This window comes from Helianthus annuus, chromosome 17 (assembly GCF_002127325.2).
Source record: "Helianthus annuus cultivar XRQ/B chromosome 17, HanXRQr2.0-SUNRISE, whole genome shotgun sequence".
NCBI classification, from domain to species: domain Eukaryota; kingdom Viridiplantae; phylum Streptophyta; class Magnoliopsida; order Asterales; family Asteraceae; genus Helianthus; species Helianthus annuus.
Genome location: NC_035449.2, coordinates 78,538,698 through 78,550,983, shown reverse-complemented (window position 1 = coordinate 78,550,983; position 12,286 = coordinate 78,538,698).

Here is a 12,286-nt window from a genome sequence, read left to right as displayed (position 1 = left end):
CGTATGTGACAGGTGCTTAAGGTCTCTATTTGCTTGGAAATCAAGGCTAGGAAAGAGTCTTAGTGACCAACAAATAGTTGTCTGTACTAATGAAACCTGAGTTGTCGGAACAGAACAATTTGCCTAGATTTGTACTATAATAATTATATTATCTTATATGACATGGCATGGGACGTGTTACTTAAAATATTTGGTAAATGTAATTGTTATGGAAACTTCTAGACAATCTGTTTCGCTCAGTGCCGCACCCCGATGTTTCCGCCATCGGTTGGGGTGTGACAGATTGGTATCAGAGCCATAACTATAGGGAGTTAGGCAAGACTCGACCTAGTCCGGGTCGGTGTCTTAGAGACCTAGTCTATAGTTAGGACCACATAGACCGACTCGTGCATGTCCAGTAGGGATGATGTATGAGCTTACTGTTATCTCTCGTTATTCTCACCTACGCTACACTATCCCTGCTCTCGAATTTTCAATTATGAATAAGCGATTAATACGAGATTTGGTGTGAAAACCGCAAACTCTCGATTAAATTGGTTGTTTGATCTGTATTTATCTATAAAACGCGGGAATTTGCATTGAACCATGAGTGAAATCCATACTTTAGCGCGAATTTTCGTCTCTATTTTACTAAAATAGGGAAGAAGTTGTTAAGCTAGGGGTGGAACCCTAACCTTGACGACTTGTTCCGACTTTTATTTGGTTTTTTCCAAAACTCTCACCAAAGTTTCGACGGACTCCAACGACCTAAAGTCACTAAATGACTAAAGGGATGCGTGCCGAACGCCCAAGAATCGAGGCAGAAACACGATCCTGAAAGTCAAAATGTGTACGACAATTCCTTGAGGATAGTCGAACCACTTTGGATAGTCAATGTCTAATAGCCACAGACGATCTGTTTCTCGATTTTATGTGTTTCGATTCTGAGCCCGCAACTGCTGACTCTGATGACACGTTGATTTTATGTGTTTGTATGTATTTATTTGTTTATGTGTTTAAATTTTGGAGACTTATTCGGTTTTTGATTTTGCTTCGATCGACACGCACTGCACTTCTATCTCAAAACATTAACAAATCGCTACTACTAAAAGGAACCACCGTACGTTATGTTGCTTGCAAATCGCTATGCCAAACACGATTGCTATATTCGAACAATCGCGAACTTTAAATGATAGGTTTCTATATTCTGACTGCCTCTGTGATTACATGCGTATGTGCTTCTGTGCTTCTGTGCCCTACGTGCTTATGTGTTTATGTGCTTATGTGCTTATGTGTTTCTATGTGAATCTGTGATTTCGTGCTTATGTGCTTACCTGATTATGCGTGCCTCTAAGCTTTAGTGGTATTATGACGTGTAAGGTGAGATTCGATTATAACGTGTCTGAGACCTATGACAATGTCTATTGCAGACAATGTCAACTGGACCATCATCTGGACCTCGTCACCCACGACTCACTCGCCAAGAACAGAGGGACAAATGCCTTGTTGCCATCCTCGCTAAACAAGTGGCCAAGGTCGTACCCCAGATCGTGAGTGAAATTTACGAAAACGTTAGCAAATCGTCTGAGGAGTCTAGAACCGAAGCTCCTAAAGTTGCTACCAAGACTGCTTTCAGCTTCAAGCAGTTCAAGGCTTGCGGTCCAAATGAATTCACTGGAGAAGATGGCCCAAAGGCTATGTTTCAATGGTTCGATTCCATCGAAGTCACTCTGCACCAGAGCGGTTGTCCTGAAAATCTCCGTACCCTAAACGCAACCGGCGTCTTCTAGTCCCGCGCACTAGACAGGTGGACGACCGAACGAAACAAACGCGGGAACGATGTAGCTTATGAGCTGACCTGGGAAGAGTTGAAAGCCACCATGATGGATGAATTCTGCCCTCCCCATGAACGCCAAAAGCTGGAGGACAAGTTCTGGAATATTAAGAAGAAGGAAGGTGACAACGCTGCTCTGACTGCTCGCTTTAAGCAGCTCAGCATCATCTGCCCCGATCAAGTGAAGACGTCTGATATGGCAATCAAGAAGTATATCCGAGCTCTACCCGACTGTGTTGCTGATTTTGTTCATGCCGCAAAGACAGCAACGATCGAAGAAACATACATGCTTGCCGCAGAAGTCAACGACAAGCGGGTAAAAGCTGGATTTTGGGATAAAGCTTCAAAGTCTATGCATCAAGCTACCACTGCATCAGCTTCTGAAACCGCCACCGCTCAACCGTCAAAGTCATCACGCCGCAGGAAGAAGAATAACAACAGCAGCTCCAGCAACAAGAACTGTGATGTCACCACCACTGCTGCTCCACTATAAGCCGTACCGGCTCAGCAGCAGTCCCACCACCGTCCAGCACCAGTTACTTATGCACCACCTGCAAAGCTTGCATACACATGCCCCCACCCTGCTTGTCCAACATGTTCCTATCATCACCCGGTGGGTCTCGCTTGTTGTATCTGCGCTTACTGCAACATGTACAGCCACTTCACTGTCAACTGCCGTACTGGTACCCGCAACACCACAGCTCATGCCACTGCTCATCAAGCTCTGCTCCCAGCCCCGCAAGGCCATCAAGCGGCTCAGGCACCCGCGATCAACGCCAGAGTCTGCTTTGCATGTGGTGATCCCAACCACTTTGTGCACATGTGCCCAAACAGGGTTGTGAAACAAGAGCCCCAGCAGCAGCAGCCTCACCAGCAACAACAGCCGCAGCAACAGCAACAAGCCGCACGCGCCAGAACGTTCAACATCAATATGCGCCAAGCCCAGGCTGACAACAACGTGGTCAATGGTACGTTCCTTGTGAATGGTATATATGCTTCGTGTTTATTTGATACTGGAGCCGATAATTGCTTTGTGTCGTTTGAATTCGAGAAGCTCCTTAGTCGTAAGTGCTCTCATCTCCCCTCGACATTCGATGTTGAAGTCGCCACCGCAAGAACTGTCACCGTTAATTATGTTCTCCGTGATTGTACTCTTGAGCTCAACAATCACATTTTCCCAATCGAGCTTATCCCAATGCAACTCGGAAGTTTCGACGTCATAGTAGGCATGGACTTTCTTCGCGAAAACCATGTTGAAGTTGTGTGCTTCGACAAGATTATTCGATTCTCGCTCGCGAATGGTGATTTATTGTGTGTTTATGGCAAAACTGCTTCGAAAGGTCTCAAACTTATGTCATGTGTCCAAGCTAGCAAGTATCTCCGCAAGGAATACAAAGCTTTCTTGGCTAACATTGTAGTAGCGGAGAAGGAAAAGAAAAGGAAGACATAAGTGAAAGAGGTTCCTGTGGTCCGTGAATTTCCTCAGCTGTTCCCTGACGATCTTCCTGGATTACCGCCAAGTCGTGATATCGACTTCCGTATCGACCTCATTCCTAGAGCCAATCCTGTTGCCAAAGCTCCTTACCGACTCGCACCGTCCGCAATGCGTGAACTCTCGAATCAGCTTCAGGAATTACTTGAGAAAGGCTTCATTCGCCCGAGCACCTCTACTTAGGGCGCGCCAGTCCTTTTCGTCAAAAAGAAGGATGGGTCGTTCAGGATGTGCATCGACTATCGGGAATTGAATAAGCTAACCATCAAGAACCGCTATCCCCTGCCTCGCATTGACGATTTGTTTGATCAGCTACAAGGTGCTACGTGTTTCTCAAAGATCGATCAACGCTCATGATATCACCAGCTACGCATTCAAGAGGAGGATATACCCAAAACCGCTTTTCGCACTCGTTACGGCCACTATGAGTTCGTTGTTATACCTTTTGGTTTAACCAACGCACCCGCGGTTTTCATGGATCTGATGAATCGCGTGTGTAAACCTTATCTCGACCGTTTCGTCATCGTGTTCATCAACGATGTCTTGATCTATTCCAAGTCGAAGGCCGAACACGCGCAGCATCTACGTTTGGTTCTCGAACTACTCCAGGGGAATCGACTCTATACCAAGTTCTCCAAGTGTGAATTCTGGCTAGAGGAGGTTCGGTTTCTGGGTCACATCGTAAATAGTCAAGGTATTCATGTCGATCCCGCGAAGATTGAAGCAGTTAAGAGTTGGATTACACCTAAGAACCCGTCTGAAGTCCGTTCTTTTCTCGGATTAGCGGACTATTATCGATGATTTATCGAAGGATTCTCAAAGATCGTTGTGCCGCTTACCGATCTCACGCATAAAGACAGGTCTTTTGTTTAGGGAACTGAATAAGAGTCTGCTTTCCAAACCCTCAAGCACATGCTCTGCAATGCTCCTGTTCTCACGTTGCCCGATGGAAACGACGGCTTCATTGTCTATTATTGTAACAACTGTCAATAAAACCCGTAATTAGGATAATAATTATCCAATAAGAAAACCCTAATTAAGACACCCAAGTAATTTGGCATAAACCCTGAAATTTTCATAACAATCGGAATCAGGATCAGGGCCCCTAAAACTTAGGGGGGGATAAACCCTAGTTGGTAATATCTTGATAAAATTTACGTGGGAGCTAAGTTTCCGTCAAAACTGATTCAGCAAAGCTATACCACGACAAGGCTACTCTAGGCTAGATAGTCACCTCAGGCGAGTCGCGACAGATGTCCCGACTTCTTCCGCGACACGCGGGGGAGTCCAACTTTCAGTATATATAGAGGGGGTTGGCACTTGAAGTTCGGTGTTCATTCGACGTCCTAACTCTTAATACTCTCTGAGTTATAGACGAAATAGTTCACAAACACACACGATTATCGAAACGCTGCCGCAATCAGGGTAATAACTCGATCGCTATTACGATTCAACGTCCGATCGATTATAACTATCCAACGATAGTCCGGGTGCTGCTCAATTGAGCTTATACTTTGATTATTCGTCGTGATTTCGACTTGAATATTTGAGTGCTGTTCGAATTCGGACTATGCTCTGTTATTCGTTGTGAATCCGACTGAATTATCGAGTATTGCACTGATTAATCGTTGTGAGGGTTTAATCTCGTGAATTGACGTAACTGCTGTATTAGTTACTAACCTGTCTGTGTGTGCATTGTGTTAAACTAGGTGTAATCAAGGCTAATCAGTAGGCTTATATCTATTGCTCGTTAATCTGCAAAGTGAGTCATTCTTCTTTTTAACTGTTTTCTCACAGTTTGTGAGTAAGTATTACAAAACTTCAAATTATTTTCAAGGTTATAATTACAGGGATTAAGTCTTTGTAATCACCAAATTACAGCTGGTATGTGGGGTATTGTGCACAGTACTGTTATTATCACTCTATGTGAGTGAATATTACTCTATGTGAGTTATTATTACTCTGTGTGAGTACACCGTCACTATTTGGGCAACGGAACCCAATAGTGGTATGACCACAGTCACAGAAATGAATCGAGTGACAAATACCCATTCTTGATAATTGGTTGATAGAAACATTGTAATCGCTCTTAATACTGTAAATTATAACTAACGGGTCATTTTAGAAAACAGAATGATTCACTCAGTATTTCCCCGCTGACAAAACCTTTTTCAAACATGTTTCAGGTGATCTGTGTGATCCAGGAAAAATGCAGTAAAGCACTATCAAGCTCAGAGAAGTGGCTCAGTGTAAATAAACCAATAAAACTTGTTTTGAAAAATAAAGATTTCTATGTGAAATCAACTTATTGTAAATTATGGGATTTATCCCTTAAACTATGTGTAATATATTAAACGAGCATATTTCACGGATAAAAGATCCTGTTGTAAAAAGACTTCCGCTGTCACATAAATTAAATACCACGGGTACCACTGAATTCTGCACCGCGGGCCCCGACTCCGTCCAGGGTGGGTCGGGGGCCGCAACAATTATGATGCCTCCAACCTTGGTCTTGGTTGTGTTCTTATGCAACGGGACAAGGTTATAGCTTACGCATCTCGTCAACTCAAAATCCACGAGAAGAACTATACAACCCATGATCTCGAGACAGGCGCGGTTGTTTTTGCGTTAAAGATTTGGCGACACTACCTGTATGGTACCAAGTGTACGATCTTCACCGATCATAGGAGCCTACAACATATCTTTGATAAGAAAGAACTTAATATGCGTTAACGCCAATGGGTAGAACTTCTCAACAATTACAACTGTGAGATTCGTTATCACCCAGGCAAAGCAAATGTCGTTGCCGACGTTCTCAGCAGACGGAGTTATTTTCTCAACATTCGCGATACCCAAGCCCAATATGATCTCGAAACCCTCATCCGCGAAGCCCAGCATGCCTGCTTTAATGAACGCACTTTGAAGAAGGAACGAATCTATCACGATGGAGCTCAACTAGTGAATAAATCGAATGGGATATTCCACTACTTGGACCGAATTTGGATCCCTAAACGGACCAATTTGCGACAGATATTGATGGACGAAGCCCAAAAATCCCGGTATTCTATTCATCCCGGTGCCGATAAAATGTACCAGGACCTCCGCTACAAGTACTGGTGGCCGGGCATGAAAAGGGATATTGCTATCTACGTTGGGAAGTGTCTGACTTGTGCAAGGGTCAAGGCTGAACATCAAAGGCACTCTGGCTTACTCGAACAACCCCCAATCCCTATGTGGAAGTGGGAGAGTATAGCCATGGACTTCATAACAAAGCTTCCGCACACGTCATCAGGTCACGACAGCATTTGGGTTGTTGTGGACTGTTTGACCAAATCTGCCCACTTTTTGCCAATAAGAGAAGACTACAAGGTAGAACGATTAGCCCGAATCTACACCAACGAGATCATTTGTAATCATGGGACGCCTCGCGACATCATCTCTAACCGTGACGCTCGGTTTACCTCGCGACTGTGGGAAACGTTCCAAGCTCCTCTCGGTACTACGCTTAATCTGAGTACCGCATTCCACCCTCAAACCGACGGCCAAACTGAAAGAACGATCCGTACTCTTGAAGACATGCTCCGTTCTTGTGTCATAGATTTCGGTGGTAATTGGGACACTTACCTGCCATTAGTCGAATTCTTGTACAACAACAATTACCATTCAAGCATTCAAATGGCACCATTCGAGGCTCTAAATGGAAGATGATGTCGATCGCCTATTGTGTGGCACGAGATCGGTCACTCGCAATTAATCGGTCCTGAGCTATTACAAGAAACAACTGACAAAGTCCTCCAAATTCGAGACAACTTGTTGAAAGCTCGAAGTCGACAGAAAAGTTACGACGATAGACGACGCAAGCCCCTTGAATTTTACGTTGGCGACTACGTACTCCTAAAGGTATCACCTTGGAAAGGTGTGGTCAGATTCGGCAAGAAGGGGAAACTAGCGCCTCGATATGTTGGACCTTTTAAGATTCTAGAAAGGATCGGAAAAGTCTCCTACAGACTCGAACTACCGGAGGAATTTAGTAATGTCTACCCGACTTTCCATGTGTCAAACCTCCGAAAGTGCCTGGCTGAGCATGATTTAATTGTACCTTGATGTGCACAAAATGCAACATATAAATTATATCAATTGTGGCATAAAACTAACCCTTTTTAGTACTAATGTTGGAAAAAGTGTGCTTTTGTCTTCCTTTTGTATTTTCAGGACTAAATGAGCTCAAATGAACAAAAAAAGCAAAAAGGCAGCTAAATCTAACATAAATACAAGAAAAGGAACAAACGTGGCATGCCCGACCTCCCGACAACATCTTCCCAAGCAAAACAAGACAGAAGCCTGAACACGCCCCGTGCTTAGTGAGCACGGGGGCGTGCCCAAGTGTCAGCAGAAAAGACAAAGTGGTAGAAGCTTCTATTGCCCACCACGGGGCCGTGCTCTGCGGACACGGGGCCATGGTCAACTATAAGATTCGCGAAATCCAGGCAAATCTCAATAGTACAGATATGCTTCTGCACACGCGGTCTTGCTCAGCGGACATGGGGGCGTGGTCAACTAATGCAGACAACATTTAATGAAAATGCATTATTGAAGAAAGAGAGTAGGACGGGCATGGGGCCGTGCCCAGTGGACACGAGGGCCGTGCCCTAGCTTCTGTTCAGCCTATAAATAGGAGTGCTTGTAGCTCTTGCAACTCATCCCTTGGCACACCACCTCTTTCACACTTCACCCACCACCTACCACCATCACAACACCATCATCCACCACCATCATCCATTGTCCATTATAGAGTGTGTGAGTTGTCTCGGGATCCAAGATTGATCGTAAGACTTCTTGACAATCAAAGGCCATGTTTGCCTAAGTCTCTTACATCACTTGGTGAAGACAAGTGTTTAGTGTAATACTTTTTTATTTTTAATCTTTTGCACTTTTTAATTGGTTTTGTATTAATGACTTTAATTACTAGTTTCTTATGTTGAAGGTGATTCTTCCTTATCGTTTGTCCGTGGTGTCTTGGCATTATTTTACTGTCTATATAAAATGAAAGATTTTCACCATTCATATCTCCACGGTCTATATGGAGGTATGTTGGCTACTTGGTCGGGGGGTTAAGGGAACGGTTTGGTAAGAGTTTTGCCATTGTTCAGTGTATAGATCCTGCAAAGGACCTGGATTAAATTTAGTAGGACCTCCTTCAATACCCAACGGTATTGGATGGCGGGGGTCCAAACTCTTTGATCCCCTCATAAGTTAAACTACTATTAAAACTTTAACTCGGCTACTTAGGACTGTATCCCTGCTGACTCAGACTACTTAGTCGAGGGTAACGTCACCTTCAAAAGAGGGGCCTACCACATTATGCAATTAATAACTTAATTAATTATCTTTCAATAATCCGACCCTTTAGGATTGTATCCTTGCTGACTCAAACTACTGGGTTGAGGGTAACGTCGCCTTCAAAAGAGGGGCCTACCACAATAACTAAGATAGTCTCTTAAACAAGTGCAAAAGTGCGAAAATAATCAAAGCTTACACTACACACGAGTCGGATCCAAGTGATTCATCTTGTCTATCTGTTTTTATTTTTATTTTATTTTCAGCATTTTATTTAGTTTTATTTTCCTAGTTTAAAAACCTTTTTCTAACATTTTGATTTGATTAGACGTTGAGGATCAACCGGTACTAAAAGCTCTTGTGTCCTTGGACGACCTCGGTATCTTACCAACACTATACTACGTCCACGATGGGTGCACTTGCCCATATGTGTGTTTAGTGTTAGTGAATATCGTGTTTATAAATTTAAAACTTGGCTAAAAAGTGTAAAAAGGGCTTAAAATATACACCTAAAATATATAAACACTGACACGCATCAAGTTTTTGGCGCCGTTGCCGGGGACACAAGGATTTTAAGAAAGCTTAAAATCGACGACCTAATCAGTTTTTCAAAACCTTTTCAAAACGCGCGCACACATTTTTTCTGCATTTTAGTTTAGTTTGCATTTACAGTAGCCTGAACACGGGGCCGTGTTCACTGAACACGGGGCCGTGCTGCATATTTTTCACAAAACACCCAGATACAGAGTCTGAACACGGGGTCGTGCTCACTGAACACGCCCCCTTGCTCAACAAGACCAACAACTTTAATTAAAACGCCCAGATACAGACCCTGAACACGGGTCGTGTCCACTGAACACGGGGCCGTGTCCAGCTTCTGTTTCCGTCTTTATTTTTATTTTCTGGTCCCGAGACTCTATTGTGGTCTGCTGAGTGATTCTTATGGATCAATACTCAGGAGGCTACAACTACACCTATGAGGAGGATGATTATATGGGAGACTATTGCACTAATTGTGGTAACCCGCACTCGGTACAATATTATAACTTATTTCAACCATCCAATTCATACAACTATTGTGAGGAGCCCAGGTACAAGCCATCGACTTCATACACATCCTATGAAGACCAAAGGTATGAACCTTCTCCCTCATACTCATGATGAACCAAGGTATGAACCTTCATACTCATACTTTGAGGAATCAAGATATGAGCCACCACCTTCATACTCTTATTATGAGGAACCATGGCGTGAACAACCCACCTCATATGAGTACTATGAAGAACAAAATTACGACCCTTATCCATCATATACTTACAATGAGGAACAATGGTGTGAACCATCTACTTCATATGAGTACTATGAGGAACCAAGGATCGAACAACCGGATTCAAGCTTTGAGGATCTCGATCCTTTCTCTGTCACCGAAGTGGCCGATAGGATAATAGAAAAACTTAAAACTATCGAGCGATACATAAAAGAATCTCGCACAAGGGAAGAGGAGTCTCGCGCAAGAGAAGAATTAAATAAAGAAACGATAGTTGAGAGTCAAAAATGGAAGAACAAATAAGTGAGGAACTTACACATGAGTTAAACAGCGAAAAAGGTGAGGACGATAGCATTAAAATTCAAAAAGAGTCTAATTTTGAAGAAATAAATCTCTTGTCACCTTCTTTTGAAAATCACTGTTTAGTACCAACTCATGCTAAGTTTTTAAAAGAGTTAAACACTAACACTAAAATTGAAGAAATGGTAAGTGTTAAGTTAACTAATTATCAAACTTCGCTAATAAAAGAAGACCCTTTTGAAATTAACATTACACCGGTTCCATGTTTCTTTCAAAATTCATTTATTAGTAACGTTACCATTGATAAAGATCTTTGTGCTAACATAATGCTTTACTACATTTTTGAAAAATGAAGTATTAGTGATTTTTCTCCACTTCAAATACCCATTTTTCTATCTGATCGGAAAGTAATAAAATCAATCGGTGTAGTTGAGGATGTCTTGGTTCAAACAAATCAAATGGTAATCCCAACCGACTTTGTCGTCCTCGATGACGCTCCTCTAGTGTTGGGATGACCTTTTGTAAAAACTCATGAAGCTTTGAAAAACCGGAAGTTCAACAATCTACCTCTTCAACTAGGGGCATTCAAAAGGAGCATAGATCTTGAGCACTCAATGAAATATCCTTTTGGCAACAATGACCCCCTAATTAAAGATAAAGATGGGCCACCCGATACAAGTGAAAAGATTGACCACTTTGTTGAAGAAGAGGTCGCCATAGAACAAACTTTTAAAGTTCTTGATCAAAATGAGCAACAAAATAAGGAGTCTCCTAAAGACCCACCCCTTAAGCTCAAAGAACTTCCGAATGGTTTGGAATATGCTTTTCTCGACAAAGATGGTAAATCACCTGTAATTATTTCGTCTAAATTAAGTAGTTTAGAAAAAGAAAAATTAATTAAACTTTTGAAAAAACATAAAAATGCGATCGCTTGGAAGCTTGTAGATATTAAAGGAATAAGTCCTTCCATGTGCACACACAAAATTTTAATGAATGATGACTACAAATCGGTAATACAACCACAACGTAGAGTAAATCCAAATGTGCAAGAAGTGGTTAAAAACGAAGTCATCAAATTATTTGACGCTGGACTTATCTACCCTATCTCAGATAGTCCCTGGGTAAGTCCCGTCCAAGTAGTTCCAAAGAAAGGAGGTATGACGCTAATAACGAATGAAAAGAATGAATTAATACCAACGAGAACCGTCACAGGATGGAGAGTATGTATAGACTATAGACGATTAAATGAAGCAACAAGGAAATATCACTTTCCTTTGCCCTTCATTGATCAAATGTTAGAAAGAATATCCGGTCATAAATTTTATTGTTTCTTGGATGGTTTTTCAGGTTACTTTCAAATCCCGATAGCGCCCGAAGACCAAGAAAAGACAACTTTCACATGTCCCTATGGAACTTTTGCTTATCGGCGCATGCCATTTGGTCTGTGTAATGCCCCTGCAACATTCCAATGTTGCATGGTGGCCATCTTCCATGACATGATAGAAAAGACAATGGAAGTCTTCATGGACGACTTTTCTATCATTGGAGACTCATACGACCAATGCCTCGATAACCTTGAACGAATGCTATCCCGATGTGAGGAAACTAACCTCGCCCTTAACTGGGAAAAATGCCATTTCATGGTAACAGAGGGAATAGTGCTCGGTCACAAGATCTCAAGCTAAGGAATGGAAGTTGATCGAGCAAAAATAGACACTATTTCTCGATTACCTCCACCATCCTCCGTTAAAGCAATCAGAAGTTTCTTAGGGCATGTCGGATTTTATAGGCGATTTATCAAGGACTTTTCTAAAATTTCAAGACCTCTAACAAAATTACTTGAAAAAGATGCGCCTTTCATCTTTGACAAGGATTGCAATCAAGCATTTTTAACCCTCAAGGAAATGCTAGTCAATGCACCTATCATGATAGCACCTGATTGGAAATTTCCTTTCGAAATCATGTGTGATGCAAGTGACTTTGCAGTTGGAGCAGTCTTGGGACAAAGAAAAGAAAAGCATTTTCACCCAATCTATTATGCTAGTAAAACACTTAACGATGCACAAGAAAATTACAC